Below are 19,894 nucleotides of genomic sequence, written 5' to 3' on the forward strand. Positions count from 1 at the left end.
GTATTAAATTAGGAGGGGGAGAAGTCTATTTAAATTTTATACATGGAGTGCACTAGTAAGAATATAAAACATTTTTTAAAAGTTAGTAATTCAAAGTCCAAGGTTCAAACTTGTCTGAAATGGGCTTTCGAATATTCATCAGAATTTATGACTCAATGCCAAATGTATTCAACTAATACATATGTTAAAACGCACACTATACATCTTACTTTTGACTAATGAGATTTCAAATCCACCCTGATTCACTCCCGTTTACAGAAGGAAATTAAAAAATTGATTGGTTACTTCCTTCGCTGCATACGGACACCTTGATTGGCCAGCTGCCGTGGCTAGGCAACCAGGCGGAGAATCTTTGGAACAAGTAGCAGACTTCATCACAGCAGGAGCCGTGAGGCAAGAAGCTCTGGGATCAATTAAAATGCCAGGCTTTTCCAGGCTGGTTTCCAGCGCATCTGTGCATGATTCCACATAAATTTAGGGAATTAGAGATCAGACAAAGGTAAACATTTCTGTGCTTTGCTTAGCATTGATTTAGAATGCGAAGATGAAATATACCACAGTCATCCAGCCTGGAGGGGGTTTACACCTTCAGCTGATTTTTTTTCCCTCCTCAATTGCTTCATTATTTTAGGTATGTTGTAATCGAAGGCTGCTTAAATCATCCGTGTGTTCTTTTGGGGAGGGGAGGAGAAAAAGAAACAAAAGAAAAACCAGTTCCTACTTTCATAGACTAAACAGTAGAATGACTCATTCTTTAATTTTATAATCACACCTCTTAAAATGAGAAATTATTAATGATCTTCATTTTCCAGCTATTTGGTTTCCTGAACTTCGGTTAGATAAAAAGCTCACTCGTGTCCTCCTAGAAAATGAAAGACTGTTTCTCCCTTAAAGTCTGGAAAGTCTAACCTTTTGTGGAGTCTTCTCTCCCTTTTTTTGCTTGTTTTTTGGTGTTGGTTTTTTGTTTTCTGTTGTTGTTTTCTTACCTTATCTATCAGTTAAAGTCTAAGGTTTTGTTTGTGTTCTTAGTACGGAAGGTCTTTTAATGCCTGTACGTTGGGGAGAGGTTTAACTTCTGCACTTCCTTTGTACCTGGGGTGAGGTGAGGGTTAGAGGTTTATCTTTGAAGTACCAAGCAGCATGACAAGGACAGTACAGAGATGGGAAAAGTACAGACAAGTGGCTGGAAACAATGACAAGGCAAACAAATATCATGAACAGCAAATTACAGATTTTAAAATCCTACAGAAAAAGATAATTCGCTGATATCACCGAGGTAGTACAGACTTACCCTTTTACTAAGCAACAAGAACAAAAGCAGAAAACCATCAGGCTTTAGCTGAGTATTAGGAAGGAATCAGAAGTGGGGCTTTAAGCCATCTTCTAAATGAACATCACCAACTCAATATCTCCTACCCTATTTCCACACCAGTAATAAGTGTTACAAAGATGTCCAAAGTTCTTTTCAGCTTTATGGTTGTAAAATTCTGTGAATTAATTCAAAATTTTAGAAAAGCTGAGGAGAAAATTAACATTTATTGAGCTCTTGGGACTGGGTTCAATGCTCAATACATTTATTCTATTTTTTAATTCTGATGACAATCCTGTGAGGGAGACAGTATCTCAATTCTACAGGTGAGGAACCTGATGTTTTCATTCTATTAATCAAGCTCATGTTATTTCTACTTCCTCTACCCTCTGAATTATGTCATCCTCAAGAATTCTTATACAATGAGGACTACCCACCTAAAGTTTGACTTAGGTGAAATAAATCATTCATTCTATACGCATTATAAACATAAGTGCAGTATAATATAAATCTATAATGACCACTTCCAGGAGAACATAAAAGCTTAAGAAAATATCAGTTAACGATCTCTTGCCATTTGGTCAGCAGACTGTGTTAGAAATGGCAACCTCCCAACAGAACACAATATACGAGAGGGTTGAGAGTCAGACTCTCAAGTCTGGTATTCCAACTCTAGATACCTTCAGAGTAAGGTGATACAGATCTTGCCAAAGTACATGGTGAAATATTTTAATGCGAGAGTGAGTGTAGGTTAAAACTCCAGCAGCTTGGAATTTTAATATTCTGTCATCCACAAGTGCCTGTAATTAATACTGCTTATATTCAGTTGGCATATTTATGAGTTGAGTTTCCTCCGTATATCCATTCTTCAGTTTTTCCCTACCTATTAGCACTGCTCAGAGACCAGGGAATAACTGACTGCAATTCAGTTGAAGCAGAAAAAATTGCCTAAGAAGACATCAATAAAAGAATGATTTCCATAAAGGAACAATTACTTCTGCTACATTCTTTGAGCTGATATAAATCTAATTTTAAAAGTTCTTCATTAGTTTAGAAAAATTCTGCTTCTTCTCAAAGGGAGTTTTGCTTTGCTTTTGCTTCTTTAGAAAGAGGAGTTCCTTTGGTGTTTTAGACATGAAGTCCTTGCCCATGCCTATGTCCTGAATGGTACTACCTAGGTTTTCTTCTAGGGTTTTTATGGTATTAGGTCTAACATTTAAGTCTCTAATCCATCTTGAATTAATTTTCATATAAGGAGTAAGGAAAGGATCCAGTTTCAGCTTTCTACTTATGGCTAGCCAATTTTCCCAGCACCATTTATTAAATAGGGAATCCTTTCCCCATTTCTTGTTTCTCTCAGGTTTGTCAAAGATCAGATGGCTGTAGATGTGTGGTATTATTTCTGAGGACTCTGTTCTGTTCCATTGGTCTATATCTCTGTTTTGGTACCAGTACCATGCTGTTTTGGTTACTGTAGCCTTGTAGTATAGTTTGAAGTCAGGTAGCGTGATGCCTCCAGCTTTGTCCTTTTGACTTAGGATTGTCTTGACAATGCGGGCTCTTTTTTGGTTCCATATGAACTTTAAAGCCGTTTTTTCCAATTCTGTGAAGAAAGTCATTGGTAGCTTGATGGGGATGGCATTGAATCTATAAATAAACTTGGGCAGTATGGCCATTTTCACGATATTGATTCTTCCTATCCATGAGCATGGTATGTTCTTCCATTTGTTTGTGTCCTCTTTGATTTCACTGAGCAGTGGTTTGTAGTTCTCCTTGAAGAGGTCCTTTACATCCCTTGTAAGCTGGATTCCTAGGTATTTTATTCTCTTTGAAGCAATTGTGAATGGAAGTTCATTCATGATTTGGCTCTCTGTCTGTTACTGGTGTATAAGAATGCTTGTGATTTTTGCACGTTAATTTTGTATCCTGAGACTTTGCTGAAGCAGCAGCAAAAGCCAAAATTGACAAATGGGATCTAATTAAACTAAAGAGCTTCTGCACAGCAAAAGAAACTACCATCAGAGTGAACAGGCAACCTACAGAATGGGAGAACATTTTTGCAATCTACTCATCTGACAAAGGGCTGATATCCAGAACCTACAAAGAACTCAAACAAATTTACAAGAAAAAAACAAAAACCCCATCAAAAAGTGGGCAAAGGATATGAACAGACATTTCTCAAAAGAAGACATTCATACAGCCAACAGACACATGAAAAAATGCTCATCACCACTGGCCATCAGAGAATTGCAAATCAAAACCACAATGAGATACCATCTCACACCAGTTAGAATGGCAATCATTAAAAAGTCAGGAAACAACAGGTGCTGGAGAGGATGTGGAGAAATAGAAACACTTTTACACTGTTGGTGGGATTGTAAACTAGTTCAACCATTATGGAAAACAGTATGGCAATTCCTCAAGGATCTAGAACCAGATGTACCATATGACCCAGCCATCCCACTACTGGGTATATACCCAAAGGATTATAAATCATGCTGCTCTAAAGACACATGCACACGTATGTTTATTGTGGCACTATTCACAATAGCAAAGACTTGGAATCAACCCAAATGTCCATCTGTGACAGACTGGATTAAGAAAATGTGGCACATATACACCATGGAATACTATGCAGCCATAAAAAAGGATGAGTTTGCATCGTTTGTAGGGACATGGATGCAGCTGGAAACCATCATTCTTAGCAAACTATCACAAGAAGAGAAAACCAAACACCGCATGTTCTCACTCATATGTGGGAACTGAACAATGAGATCACTTGGACTCGGGAAGGGGAACATCACACACCAGGGCCTATCACGGGGAGGGGGGAGGGGGGAGGGGGAGGGATTGCATTGAGAGTTATACCTGATATAAATGACGAATTGATGGGTGCTGATGAGTTGATGGGTGCAGCACACCAACATGGCACAAGCATACATATGTAACAAACCTGCACGTTATGCACATGTACACTAGAACTTAAAGTATAATAATAATAAAAAAAAAGACAGAGGAGTTCCTCAATAATACAACTCTAGATGGTAAATTGCTATCTTAATTCCCCACCGGGAAAGGATCATACCCCTGAAGTTTCAGAAATCCCTGCCGCCATGGGTTCTGTTGGAAGCTCTGCTCTGTCAAAACCTGATGCTCTCTGAATTGCCTTTGGGCGATTCTTTTTCTTCTTCTTCTTTTATTTTTTTTCAAGAATACTACAAATTTACAGCTGAACAGCTTTATCATTCTGTCCTGTAGAAGCTAAGAAATCTGAAAATCTTCCTTTATTTCCATTTATTCCACTCTTTCTCCCTTTTAATTCAAATTGACTGTGATTCCACTCTGTCTGTCCCTTTTAATTCAAATTGGCTGTATCTTTGCTGTATAACCCCATCTCTATTTCTGGTTTCTGTTGAGATGGCTGATTAGGTTCATAGTTCATACCATCATTTATCAACTTACCAAAACGTTGGTCAGTTACCCCCTTGGTGTTCTCTTATGAACGTACCTGCTCATTTTTTCAACATAGACAGGCTGAGAATTTTCAACATCTTTAAGTTCTGGTTCCTTTGTGCTTAACAATCTCATCTTCAATTCATTTCCCTCTCCTCTCATTTCACTATAAGGAGTCAGGAGGAACCAAGATGCTCCTTCAACACTTTGCTTAGAAATCTCTCTAGCTAAATATCCAATTCTATCACTCACAGGTTCTGCTCTCCACAAAACACTAGAATACAAACACATTTCAGCGGAGTTCTTTGAAACTTTATGACAAAGAACACCTTTTGTTCTTTGTCCAATAATATGTTTCTCATTTGCATCTAAGACCTCTCTAGAATGGCCTTTATCATCCATATTTCTACCAAACTTCTGTACGTGATTATTTGTGTATTCTTCAAGATGGGCACTTTCTCTAGTTATTTTCCTTTCTTTCTGCGTGCTTAACAGATTCATCTTTAATATTCCCTTCATCCCAATATCTGCTTTTTCTAGCATGCACCTCAATCTCTTCCAGCATCTACCCATTACCCAGTTCCAAAACTGTTTCCACAATTTTATGTATTTGTTATAGTGGCACCCTATTTCTTGGTAATAATTTCTGTCTTAGTTTGGGTAGTGATAGCAGAATATCATAGAATAGGTGACTTAAAAATATTAATTAATTTCTTACAGTTCTGGAGGCTTGGAAGTCTAAGATCAGGGTGCCAAAATGGTTAGGTTCTAATAAATCTCAGTGGCCCTCTTCCTAGTTTGCATGTGGCCTTCTTGCTGAGTCCTCACATAGCAGGAGGAGAGGAAGAGAAAGAGAGAAAAAGAGAGAGACACCGACACAAAGAAAGGAAGTCCCCCCCCCCATCTCTTCTTATGAGGGTATAATTTGATTATGAGAGCTTCGCTGGGATGTCCTAATTACCTTCCAAAGGCTCCGTCTCCAACACCACATCACAGTGGGAATGAAGATTTCAACATATGAATTTTAGGGGAACATAAATGTTCAGTTCATGGAAATTATTACAGGTTTTGAATTCAATGAAATAAACAAGCTGATTGTAATAGCATTAGACATTGAGTTTTCAATAATGATTCAGAGAAGGTGCATTGCACTTATTGATAATTTTGCACAAAATGTGTATTCACAAATATGTAAGAAGAGACTTCCAATTTTGGTAACATGAATGACATATCCAACATAGACTCCTCACCCCCTCAAAAACACAGAATAGTAGAAGTTAACAATAGCAACAACAAATGCACACAAATGAATAGGTGTACTCAGGAGACTTAGTAAAAATCCCAAATTTTAGGAAAAAAAAAAAGAGAGAGAGAACTCAAAAGAAAAAGGTAAGCAATTTTATTAACCCTGTAACATCCTAAGGAGGAGAAAACCCTATAATCTAGTACTTAGGGTATGTTTCTTAGGGATAGAAGAACAGTGGTTTAAAGCTGAAACTTGGGGCCCTGAGTAAAGCTAGAAGAGCATTAGAGCAGCCTCCTTCATGTAAGTGAGACTAAAAACAATCAGTCCATATAAAAGCAAGGAAACTTGACGCTGATTGGGTCTTGGGGTGTGAAAAAGTCTCAAATTAGCAACCGAAACTCTGAGCCTATTCCACATGCAGGTGTGGAGTCAAATTTTAGCTATCTTCTATTAGTCTATATATTTGTCAGCTTGAACTACCACAGCAAAACACTTTAGCCTGCTTAAGCAACAGAAATTTATTTTCCCATGGTTCTGAAGGCTGGAAGGCCAAGATCAAAGTTCTGATCAATTCGGTTTTTGATGAAGGCTTTCTTCCTGGCTTGCAGTTGGTTGCATTTCACTATGTCCTCACATGGTTTTTCCTTGGTGCATGCATGTGGGTAGGCAAAGAAAGAATGAGAGATGATCCACATAATTAGGAAATGCAAATTAAAGCTACAAAGTCATACCATTTCACATTCACTAGAATATCTATAATAAAAAAAAACAGACAGTATTATTAATGGTGAGAATGTGTAGAAAATGGAACTCCCACATATTGGCAGAAATGTAAAACTGGTACAGCCAGTTTGGAAAAGTTTAGCGGTTTCTTAAAAAGTTAATCATAAACTTACTGAATTAGTTTCCTACAGCCGTCATAACACAATACTACAGACTAAGAGACTTAAATAATGGAAATTAATTTTCTCACAGTAATTGAGGTTGAAAATCCAAGATCGAGGTGTTGACAGTTTTGGCTTCTCTTGATGCCTTTTTGACTGTAGACATTGGGCTTCTCATTGTGTTCTCACATGGACTTTCTTCTGTGCACAAGCCTTCCTAATGTCTCTTCCTCTTTGTATAAAGATACCAGTCATACTGGTATGACTGGTCATACTCTTATGACCTGTGTCACCTTAATTAACTCTTTTAAGATGCTATCTCCAAATATAGTCACATATAAATTTTGGCAGAACACAATTTAGTCCATTACAAATACAATCCAGAAATTCCACCCCTACTTGTTTACCAAAAGGAAATGAAATAGATGTTTACACATATATTTTACACATATAAAGACATGTATGTGAATGTCACAACAACATTACTCTTAGTGGCTGTAAACTTGAAATAATTTTAATGTCTGTGAACTGGTGAATACATACACAAAATGTGGTCTATCTATTCAATGGAATAATAGCCATAAAAAACTACCGGTCTATGCTACAACATGGAAGAATCTCCAAGCCATGGTGAGTTAAAGCAGCCCCTCACAAAAACCTATGTATTGTATGATTACATTTACATGAAATATCCAGAAAAGACAAATCTATAGAGACAAAAAATAGATCAATATTTGCCTGAAGCTAGTTGTGGTACTAGGAATTAATCACAAAAGTGCACAAAGCAACTTTTGGGAGGGATATAAATGTTTTAATATCAGATTGTGGTAATGGCTGCTCAACTCTATAAATGTCCTAAAAGTCATTGAATTGTATATTTAAAAATGAGTGAATTTTATGTTATAAATTATACCTTAAGCCGGGCATGGTGGCTCATGCCTGTAATCCCAGCACTTTGGGAGGCCGAGGTGGGCATATCACCTGAGGTAGGGAGTTCGAGACCAGCCTGACCAACGTGGAGAAACCCCATCTCTACTAAAAATACAAAATTAGCCAGGTGCAGTGGTGCATGCCTGTAATTCCAGTTACTTGGGAGGCTGAGGCAGAAGAATTGCTTGAACCCAGGAGGCAGAGGTTGTGGTGAGCCGAGATCGTGCCATTGCACTGCAGCCTGGGCAATAAGAATGAAACTGTGTCTCAAAAAATATATATATATATATATATATATATGTGTGTGTGTGTGTGTGTGTGTGTGTGTGTGTGTGTGTATCTTTGGAAAGCTGTGAGGAAAAAGAAACATTTAAGGAATGAAATAGTGTAGGTGTTCATAATCCTTGCACTTTCTCATTCTCCTTCTCCATATGCCACATTCCTTTCTGAAAATGACCTGCTTATTTTCCAAGTATTTCTGGTCATTTTTTTAAAAAACAACTTTGAAATGAGCTATTGATCATGAGCCCTTGGTCTCAAGAGAAATTACACAGTCAGTGGTGACTTTCTCTTATGGAAGCATTCATTATATGGCATCTTTCTTTTTAGCACTGTTTTGTTTTGATTCAACACTAGACAGTGAATTTCTTTCAAAATGTTAAATAAACATATTTTTAAGCATTACTCTTCTCTGGTGGCAAATTAGAAGTCAAATGCAATATACAGCTCTCATTAATGACCAAGGACACACTAGACATCATAATATAGGTAAGATGTAAATTTGTTTTCTTAATAAATTACATGTTGACAATTACATTCATTTATAAATTTTCGTCCCAGACATTTTCCCTTAAAGGAAAAATCATAGACCATGAGATGGTCTTTCACATTCATATTTCAATTAGAGAATTTCAAGTAACTGTGGAAAGGTTAATGCCACTATGATGCTTTCTCAAAGCCCAAAAGTCTTCACAATCCCTTTGGACCTGGCCCCATTTCCCAAGCCGAAAATTATTTCCATCTGTATTCTGAGAGTTTCATTGAGCTTTTAGATTTGTATTGTGCTACTTACAATTTCATACAATTTGGATACACTTTTGCATCTAGAGGCAGTTTATGTCTTAGGCCAAACCCTGAACTTAATTAACTTACCATAAACCTTCTTACCGTATAGCTATATCAGACCATAACACCAGTGCCCAGTTTGTGAAATCGATATAAGGCATGCAGTAGGAATCTCTTTCTGTGTCAGCTAATGAGGCACTCTTTTCAAATGTCAAAATCTTCTAGCAGATAGGCATTTTTAATCATTCCATTTTGATAGTACAGGGGTCAAAGTTCAAATTATAATTGCCATAGGACAACAGTAAGAAGCAGATCTTTTCCTAATTTCCTTGAATTGCAAGTTTAAAAAATCAGATATTAAGTGATAAAAACAAAAACTGAAAAACTAGATTTGAAGTATGATATGATTAAAATTGACCAAACTCAGATTCAGGTGGATCTGAATTTAGTTTCAGTATTGCTTCTCATTAGCTATGTGAACTTGGGCAAGTAATTATTTTACTTCATTAATCTTTTTATTTTTTTTAATGATAGAAGGGCATACAAATACTTATTTCTAAGACTTATTCTGAGGAATGAGTGGGAGTTCTTAAACTGAGATATTTGAACTACTTACAGGGTGACTGTGAAGCACTGAAACTGCAAGAAAACATGTGTAGGTTGTTTGAGTGTTCATAGCTTTCATCAGTTCTCAGAGGAATTTCTGTGTTCATGAGTCACTAAGAAGGGATACATAGGTGTTTGTAAATACAACTTTGATAACACTTGAGAATGTGTCAGTAATGTCAATAATCTATTTCCTTCTTCTTTCTGAAACAAATGATCAGATTAAAATTACAAACAATATAAGATTTCATATCGAATACTGTTTTATACCACATGTATAGATATTTTCAACAGACAATGAGAAACAACACTCAGTTTTGTTCTATACAGACCTTCAGTGGATTGAGCAAAGCCCATCTACTTTGGGGAGAGCAATCTGCTTTACTCAGTCTACTGATTCAAATGTTATTCTCATCCAGAAACACTCTCACAGAGACACCCAGAGAAATACTTAACCCAATATTGAGTACCCATGGTTCCAGTCAAATTAACACATAAAATTAACACTGACACAATAGATTATGAAATAACTGTCCCTAGAGGTAAAATACATGTTCTTAATATAACTTAGCAGTTATTCATGCAATAGTTTACTTCCAATATTTAGTCTTATAGAAACCACAATTGAAACACATATTTCCTACACTAAATGCTTCCATGTTGACTAAAGATTGCTAATATCTAGAACTTTTGCTTATAACCTGCTTTCTCTTGTTTTATTTTCCAGTTATTATCTTTGTAGAGTTTTATTTTGTCTAATAGGTTATTTGTTCTGCCCTGTAAAGTTGCACTATTTTTTTTTGTAGTTTATCAGAGTTTTTGCAAACCATTCAGCAATTTTCTTCAAATTTTTAAACTATTAATAAAGAAAGCCTCAAAAAAGTATACAATGCTTACATTTTTATGCATTGAATCAAGTTCAAAGTTAGTGACATAGAATTTGTAAACTTATTTTCAATGAGATTAAGTAAATAAATACTCAGAAACACACATAGTTCTTACAGCAGTGACTGCGTAGTCGGTTAACCTTTCTAGGCTGAGCATTCCAATTCTGAAAACCCCAAATCTGAAATGCTTCAAAAGCCAAAACTTTTTGAGCATTGATACGACAATAAAGGAAATGCTCATCATAGCATTTGGGATTTGGGATTTTCAACCAGTAAGTAAAATGTAAATATTCCAAGTCCAGTCTGAAATTTCCAAGATTTAACTGATTTGGTGTATAACTTTAGCAGTTTCACTTAGTATAAACTTTAGATTTAAGACTTATTTTTCAGGGTGTTTTCACTTAAAGAGACACGTTCTCACTTTTTTATGAAATATTATTTTTCAGGTTCTTTTATGATGATTCTCTTATCCTTTGAGTTTTTAGGTAAAACTTCATTTTTTTTTAATGAGGTCTTTCTTGACCATAAATGTAGAAGCACCAAATTTCACCCACAGTGCAATTAATACTTTTTACTTCCTCAGACTCATCAGTATCTGAAGTGCTCATTTATTTACTTATTAAGACTTTCCCTCTCTCAAAGGAAAGCACTTAGTACTTTCTATATAGAGACTGAGTATCCCTTATCCAAAGTGTTTGAGACCATAAGGGTTTCAGATTTCAATTTTTTTTTCAGTTTTGGAATGTTTATATTATACTTACTGGTTGAGCATCCCAAACCCAAAATATTCCAGTAAACATTTTCTTTAACCATCATGTGCTCAAAAGGTTTTGGATTTTGGAGCATTTCAGACTTTGGATTTTTAGATTTGCAATGCACAACCTGTAGTAATTACACAATAAACGCTGAATAAATAAATGAGCTAATGAATGCTTAAGATTATGTTGCTGTGTTAGTCCACTTATGTTGCTGTAAAGGAATACCTGAGACTGGGTAATTTACAAAGAAAAAAGGTATATTTGGAGTCACAGTTCGGCAGGCTGCACAGGAAGCATGGCACCCGCATCGGCTCAGCTTCTGGAGAGGACCTCAGGGAACTTATAATTATAGCAGAAGGTGAAGGGGAGCCATGTATCACATAGCAAGAAAGGTAGCAAGAGAGACAGAGAGAGAATTGAGGTCTCAGACTCTTAAACAGATCTTGCATGAACTCAGAGTGAGAACTCACTCACTACCATGAGGACAGCGCCAAAACATTCATGAGGGATCTGCCCTTATGACATGAGCCAAATACCTTCCACCAGGTCCCACCTCCAGCACTGGGGATCACATTTCAACATAAGATTTGGAGGGAACAAACATCCAAACTATATTAGTTGGTTGGAAAGATCATATGAAAACTCTTTGGAGTACATTGTAAATATATATATGCCTAAAATGAGTTTTAAAAACTTTTCTCTGATGATAAGAAGAAATAAGATGATGAAAACCCCCAGGCACCTATAAATTAAGGAGAACAAAGGTGGAACTGTGGTGAGAACTGTGTGAGAGAGAAGACTCTGGAAGAATCAGAAAAGGAGAATTCAAAAAGTAAATGCTTTGGGAACATTGTTATCCATGGATCTTTCTCATTTTTATACTGTTTGCAAACAAAGGCACTGGCTGCCATTATTCCCCATTGTATTTTCAAGGCTGCTTGTATAGCAAATGGCCTTGGTAGATGTAGATATAATACCCCCAACTCCCAGAGCAAAGGGTAGCTTTGATAACTGTCTGGTATACTAAAGATAATGTCTCTTCCTGGAGCAAAGGTCACAGGAAATGTGAATGCTTAGAATCAGAAAATCTGTATATGAAATCTGGTTCTGACACTTACTGGTAAGGTATTTTACCCATTTTGGGTATCAGATTTCTAATTTTGCGTGACAGTTTTAAGAAAATATGCCTCAAGAACTGTTTAAATAAATAAATAAAATGACATGATGACTTGAACCATGTGTCTTAGTCTGTTTTGTGTGTTGCTATAACAGGATACCACAAACTCAGTAATTTACGATATAAAGAAATGTTTCGGCTCACAGTTCTGGAGTCTGTGAAGTTCAATATCAAGGTGCTGGTATCTGACACATGGTTTCTTGGTGTGCTATCCTATGTTGGAAGGTGGTAGGGCAAAATGGAGAGAGAGAGGGAGAGAGAGCCTACACCTGAGAGCCCTTTTACGAAGGCACTCAACCCTCAATAATTCTCCATGGTCTAGTTATCTCTTAAGTCTGTACAATGGAAATTAAATTTTAACATGACTTTGGGAGGGACCAATCATTCAAACCATAACAGCATGATAGGCATATCTTTTGTGCAACAATTGCTTACTATTTCTATCCTTGTTTCACCTTCCTTTTTCTCTGCCTTTCATCCTACCTTCTTTGAACTGTCTTTAGAAAATCAAAATGCCCCCATTTCCTTAGAAGATCACAACCCACCTCAAACTGATAAAGAAACTGACGTTTATAGAACACATCCAAATATAATCATCCTAAAACTTTTTGGACAAAACAAACTAACAAACATAAATACAAAGCAGAGATTATAGAGGCTTAGACAATTGGTCAAACTCCTCTATCACAAAGTATGTCTTTCACCCAGTTATCTTTCCCTGACATACCAACCATCTATTGAGCACTCACCAAGTGGGTGTATTGAGAGAGAAGAGGAAGTGTATTAGTATGAAATGAATTCAGCCCAGATGATAGGAAACCCAGCCAACAGTGGCTTGAACAAGTAAAAGGTTTATTTGACTCTTGCAAAAAGAAGCCCAAGATAACTTGGTTTAAGTGTAACAATGCCATCAAAGACCTTTCTAATATGCCACCCTCAACATGCAGTTCTTCAGCTTCTAATATGCCATCCTCAACATGAAGGTCTTCAGCTTCTAGCTTCTCTCTTCTTGGTAACATCAGATGAACTGTGTGAATTACATACATTCAACTCTAGTACCTCTTGAACTCTCCTTTCAAAGTTCTTTCAAAATTCCCTAAGAGCATTTACTGACCAGAGATCTCACAGCCTACTGGTATTTAGCCTCAGAGACATTTTACCCAATGGGGAATGGAGCTGTATTCCATTTCCAGAATGCTGAAGGTTGCCATCAGCCTTATACAGCTTTCTTTCCATCAGAAGATCCATGGTATTTTCTGTATCCCAATATGGGACAAGGATCAGGCACCAAGCTCTTTCATGTTCTCTTGCCCTCTCAAGTAGAATTCTCTCTCTCTCTCTCTCTCATTTTTTACCCTAATATCTTTATTATGTTGAAATTAAACAGATTGTTGCAAGTGATCATATCTCAGGTTACATTCCTTTTCTTTCTCTGAGAACACCAAGAAAGATTCACCATAATCAAGAATGGCAGTTCCAGTGGAAGGAATGACCCTCCTGATCCCTTGGCACAGGCACAACTAGGTGGAAGCCTGTCAGCTCCTAAGTTGAGGCCATGAGAAGGGTGTAGGTAGGAGGAAAAAACACAGTGAGAGTATTTCTAACAGGCTCAGAATTAGGTAACTGTGTACACATACAAATATATATATGTACACACACACACACACACATTTTAGAAAACAAAAAATTCTGTGCCTGAGTAGTTACATGTAGCTACAGCAACTTCACAATGAATCCAGAATCTAGATCCCTCCATCTTTCTGTGTGACTAACCATAACTAATGTTTCTTGCTCACAGTTATAAGACAGCTGTTGATGTCCCACTCACCAGTTAGGAGGATCGAGAAGAAGCTGCTTTCCAGGAAATCCCAGTCAACTTCCAAATAGATCTCTTTGGTCAAACATGTGTCACAGATCCAACTCTTTTTTTGTAAGGTAGTATGGGGAATAAAATATTTAAGTAGTAAAATTGGGCCTCTGCCAATAAGAAAGAAGGAGAGGATAGATATTGGGTAGATAACTAGCAGCATCCTCCATGTGATAAACTGGAATGAGAGACATGCTAGCTTTGATAAATTACATCTGCCTCCATTTGTTAGCTCTTGTCACATGTTGAATTATTTTCTATTGAATCCAAGGAATGCACTTAAATTACATTCAAGTTTTCAGTTCGAAATGAAAGTACCACATTTGTTCCACTCTACTCTTATTATTTCCACCAAACCCTGAATTTCTCCATTCCTTACCACTATGTTCCATGGTATTACATTCAAAGCCTCAGTCCCAGCCCACTGAAATCCATAGCAGTCAAATGGTTAAAAATCAGAGTTCCTAGAAAATCCACCTGAGATGATTAGTTAAAGCAATCTGAAAAAGCAAGACATTTCACTGCCTGCCACATAATGTTTCTCCAGGCCCAGCCCCTGTAAAAATAAAATATCGTTAATGGAAGCCAACTCGTTACCCCATAGAATTACTACAACACATGTGCTTGAAAATGTAAGACAGATATTCTTAACTTGGCAAGCCACAGGGAACCACAGAAACGTTCTCCAAGAAATGATTTCATTTTGTTGGTTTTATATTTAAAGTCACATTTTTGGCAGGCAATCCCAAAGACAAAGTTCCAAGAGTAAACTGACCTATGGGATAGAACTCAGACTTCTGGTCACTTGCCCACACGTGTTTAAATCACTTACCTGTCCTTGTATACCTGACATAATGATCTGGGAGCCTGGCTCTGTTCCTTCTAGTTGTAGACCTCTTTTTGCCATCTTTTCTTCTACCCTCCATACTGAGTGTAGTTTATTACTTTAGCACACATATGTGGGGTTATAAAACGTCTAGATTTGAAGTGCTACTCTGGCACTTAATAGTAGTGTAACTTAGACAAATTACATAACCACACTTTGCTTTAGTTCACTCATCTATAAAATAAGCATCACAATAATGCCTGTCATAAAGCTGTTATGAAGATTGAATCAGTTAATGTATTAACGTTCTTAAAATAATGCCCAGCATGTAGTATGATATAGGTGGTAGCTGTTATTATTATCACCCAGCTGGATAACAGGACATGACCTAAATTAGCCAGCAAAATGACTCCCTGAGGTAAGTCAGCTAAAACCTGAATAAAAAAATTCTGTAGAAATGTGTGTGGAAGCTAACAGATATTCCCCCCACTACTACATATATAAGGGACTCAGCTGAGTGATCAGGGAAAGTTACCTGGGATTCAAATTCACTATTTCCTCTGGATGCTTAAGGACTGTGAAATTTTAGTGAACAGAAGATTCTCAGGGTTTATCTCATATAGTTCCTTCATTTTATAAAGAAAAACTCGATCCATGAGTAAATACAAGGTTACAAAAGTAATTAGTGGACAGCTTCCTGGGCCCTGACGCAGTGACTTTTTTTCTTATATTAAGGTAAGATAATTTATTTATTCCCTCTGAAGTGATGATGGGAAGAGAAAGACAAGAATCTGAAATAGGTTGTAAATCTCCATAATCTCTGCTTACAAAGAGGTCCATTCCAACTCAGAAATATTTACTTAACACAGAATCTTGAAACTGTATAAGTCATTGGGCTTGGAGCTTTATAACTATTTACTCAGCTGATTATCTCCATTTCTTACAGTGAAATGTGAAACTTGTTTTTTAAGAGTGTATGTGCAGCTTGAAATCTTCAAGATAGGCAAAAAAATGTGAGTTAGGTTTTCCCATTTGGGTGCCAAACTTACAATCTTAACCTTTTCTTCTGCTCATCTTTGCTTCTATTATTCTGATTTCAGAATAATGTCCAGCCCCATTATATACATTTCTGTAGCATTTTCATTTCCCAAGGGTCTTCCTGATTTGACTTATATTTCTCAACAATTGTCATTAGCTTTATTATCCTCACTTGACCAATGAGGAAATCAAACTTAGAAAGGATTCAGCGACACTCTTCTATGATCACATAAGTAAAGGGGAAGCCTGATTAAAAAACGACAACAAGAAACAAACAAAACAAAACAAAAAGCAAAGAGACAGGTTTTCTGAGTCATTCTCTCTTTCATTTATTCAATATTATCTTGCCAATATGACTGTGTGTTTCCCATGTGCACTGAGGATAAGTGTTTTTTTGTTTGTTTGTTTGTTTTTTCAAAGTCACTCAAGATCCTTTCTTAAAGCTTAGCTTATTTCCAGGTCAGTTATGTTTTATTCTAACACACAGTAAAACTATTCAGTGTTATCAATGAGTTCACAAAGTAGTCAAAAGGTAAACTATACCTGAGATATCAAGTATAAAGAAATAAGAGGTTTTTAGGGTAACTTAATATAAAACAAATTATAAATGTGCTGAGGTCAATAAATCAGTGACCAGATAATTAAAGCCAATCAGAACCACAGACATAACTGAGAAAGACTATCTGTAGGTCAGCTTTACTGCTTCCCTCCCAGCCTTATTGCCCCAGTCACTCTACAGCCCCCAGGTTTAGTCACACCAGACTAGTTTCATTTCTTTGCACAACTCATGCAATTTCATCATGTCTTCCTACAATTTGTATTTCCTTTTCATCTTTTCTTGTGCTTCTATTTTTTTAAAAACTGACTTACTTATCATTTTATATATCCTTCAAAGTCTACTTCAAAAGTGTCCAAGACTGATAAAACTACTGTTGTTTAGGAATGCTCAACCAGTAACTGGGGCCTCCTAGGAATTTAAGAGACTCTAGGAAATAAGAAGGAAAAGTCAGTTAATAATAATTTCTCATCGTCATGAAGTTTCTCATCCTCATGAAGTCAGGAGACTATTAGAGACCAAGAAAGTGATGATGTGATGTTTTCTGCTCATCCCCTAATTCAACAATTTTATTGAGCACCAACCATTTTATTTTTCTAAGTAAAAATGCATCATTAAATAAGACAAAAATTATCCTCTTATGTTGTTTTTATTATGATAGCAAGGCAGACAATTACATATATATATATATATAAAACAACACACATAAATATATAACTTAAAATTGTGAGTGTAAAAACTCAAAAAGACAATAAGATTATATTTGAGGGAAATGCAGACATTTTGGTTGAATCTCCAGCACTTACTTCATCATCTCTTGATGAATAACAGCAATGCATGATTTGGAGAAGGATTTCAGTTCAAATGGTGATGACTCATATCTCATATTTATAAATTATTCCCATCTACTTTATCAATGATTGGTTCAAGCATAATCATGTGACTCAGTTCCAGTAAAAAAAATGTAAAACCAGTTTACTGCAGGCATCAGATAAACTTAAAAAAAAATTTTTTTTATGGAAGAACCATAACAAATTAATAGTTTTATGGTATTAACAAGGAGCCTTGTGGCCCAGAATTTTCCTGAAACCATTTTTACCATCATGAAGGGGGAACCAGCTGTAGAAGGAATATAATGATATGGAAGCTGGAGTTAAAAAAGGAACGAACTGCCGGGCGCGGTGGCTCAAGCCTGTAATCCCAGCACTTTGGGAAGCCGAGACGGGCGGATCACGAGGTCAGGAGATCGAGACCATCCTGGCTAACATGGTGAAACCCCGTCTCTACTAAAAAATACAAAAAACTAGCTGGGCGCGGTGACGGGCGCCTGTAGTGCCAGCTACTCCGGAGGCCGAGGCAGGAGAATGGCGGGAACCCGGGAGGTGGAGCTTGCAGTGAGCTGAGATCCGGCCACTGCACTCCAGCCTGGGCGACAGAGCCAGACTCCGTCTCAAAAAAAAAAAAAAAGGAACGAACTTGTTAGGGTACTAAGTCAATCACCTGAAACTCATCTGACCTCAGGATCTCCTCTTGTAGGATCTCATATTTCCTGCTGTTAACATAAACTTGAACCACATTTTCTTTTACCTGTTCCTAAAAACAAATGACACAAAAGGCTAGATGGTCAGGCAAGATCTCTCTAAAAGGTGACGTTTGGACTGAAACCTAAATGATGAGAAGTAGCTAACTGGCCAAAGATCTGGAGGAGTTGGAGACAGTCAGGATAAAGAAGCTAAGGAGTAAAGAAATAACAATCAGCTTTTTGAGGGACAGAAGGAAAGCCAGTGTGGCTGGTGAAGTGTGAACCAAAGAGAGAATGGGATAAGAACCAATTGAAACATACACAAGAGTCAGAGTTTTAACTGAGATTTTAACAGATTCATTCAAAGCATCTCTTCTTTGAAAGGTTTAGCAGAAATCAAAGTTTTTGTTATTCTTGCTGAAGTCATATATTTGTCATGACATCCAAAGCACAGAACACCTTAAATGCTCTCTAACCCTTCAGCTAGGATCCACGTCTCAAATTTGAAGATCCTAAATTAGGCGATTCTGACAGAATGCTGAGTAATATACACCCTTTTGTTGGGCTATAAAAATCCAAGAACATAGGCAGAAAAGATTTGATGGTAAAAAATTATTGTAAGACAAATGGGAAGGGGAAAGAGACAATCAATATTCTGACATCCAGGCATACAAACAATTCTGCTTAAGTGATTTTAAATATCCAGAGCCAAATGGAGAATTAGAGACAGTATTAAACTATCACCATTTATCTTCATAGTTTATTATTGCTTCTAAATCCTTAACATATTGTAAAACTAAATGCTCCATACTTTATTCACCTGTGTAACACTTGTACATATTCTATTTTAAACCTAATTGTTTAGTTATGTGCGTATGTATCTATGTCTTTCCCAGCAGATTGTGAGTTCCTGGAAAAGAGACAACTTTGAAATCTCTTTTGTATTCCCTCATCCTCTGACAGTTCTATCAATTTAATAGAAACTCAGTACATTTTTGATGAATTAAATGCTCCTTAGTTGCCACTTAACACTGGCAGACAGGTGCTAAGATTCCATTTCTCAATAATTATATTATATAGAATGCATACTAGGTAAGCTCATTCCAATAGTTTGTGACAAAATTTTATACAAAAGAAGGATTCTATTTCAGCTTATAAATAATTACAGGCTTTTTTGGTCTAACTTCAAAATTTAACTGATGTCTGAGTTTCTGAAACCAACAATCCCTTCATTTGTTTCATAGAAACAACTGCTCTAAATTGCAAACAACTGTCTAAAAACGTACCCACATTCACATGGTATGTTCACCTCATTCTTCAGATATTGATTTCCTTAAGGAATCAGTTTCTGGCACCCAACATTTGGTTTTGATGTCCTTCCTACGTGTTCGCAGAGTAACCTGGTTTGTATGACTCAACCTATGTAGTTCCGTCTTACTCTGATAGATACACAATACATGTTTGGTTGATTAATCAAGAAAAAGTCTGTGACATCCAACTTCCTTCCCATCTGCAAGCTCTTATCGGGGAGACAGTCAACATAATAATGTCTGCCGTGTGACTGATACAATAAATAAATAAATAAATATTAATGTTGTTGATATTAGCAAAGTAGCATATATTATGCCAAGAGCATTCACATACATTATTTCGTTTCATCCTCAAGACTTCTTCTAAGGCCAGTGATCCTTCCTCTGCTCTTCTCCACTTCCATCTACAGGCTAAGGCAATGGAAATCGAAACTCAAAATGAGCTTTTTTTTTTTTTTTT

General features: G+C 36.6%; 1 long non-coding RNA gene across 1 annotated transcript in view; it reads left to right on the top strand.

The window, feature by feature from the left end:
* The first annotated feature begins 394 nt into the window (after nt 1–394).
* LOC117080978 overlaps nt 395–19,894 on the top strand; it is a 52,775-nt gene continuing 33,275 nt past the window's right edge. Inside the window, exons 1-2 of the long non-coding RNA XR_004436033.1 lie at nt 395–499; nt 14,114–14,250. This is a non-coding gene — a long non-coding RNA (uncharacterized LOC117080978). The remainder of the gene's footprint in view (nt 500–14,113; nt 14,251–19,894) is intronic.

The sequence above is a fragment of the Trachypithecus francoisi genome, unplaced genomic scaffold, assembly GCF_009764315.1.
Source record: "Trachypithecus francoisi isolate TF-2019V2 unplaced genomic scaffold, Tfra_2.0 Lachesis_group8, whole genome shotgun sequence".
NCBI lineage: Eukaryota > Metazoa > Chordata > Mammalia > Primates > Cercopithecidae > Trachypithecus > Trachypithecus francoisi.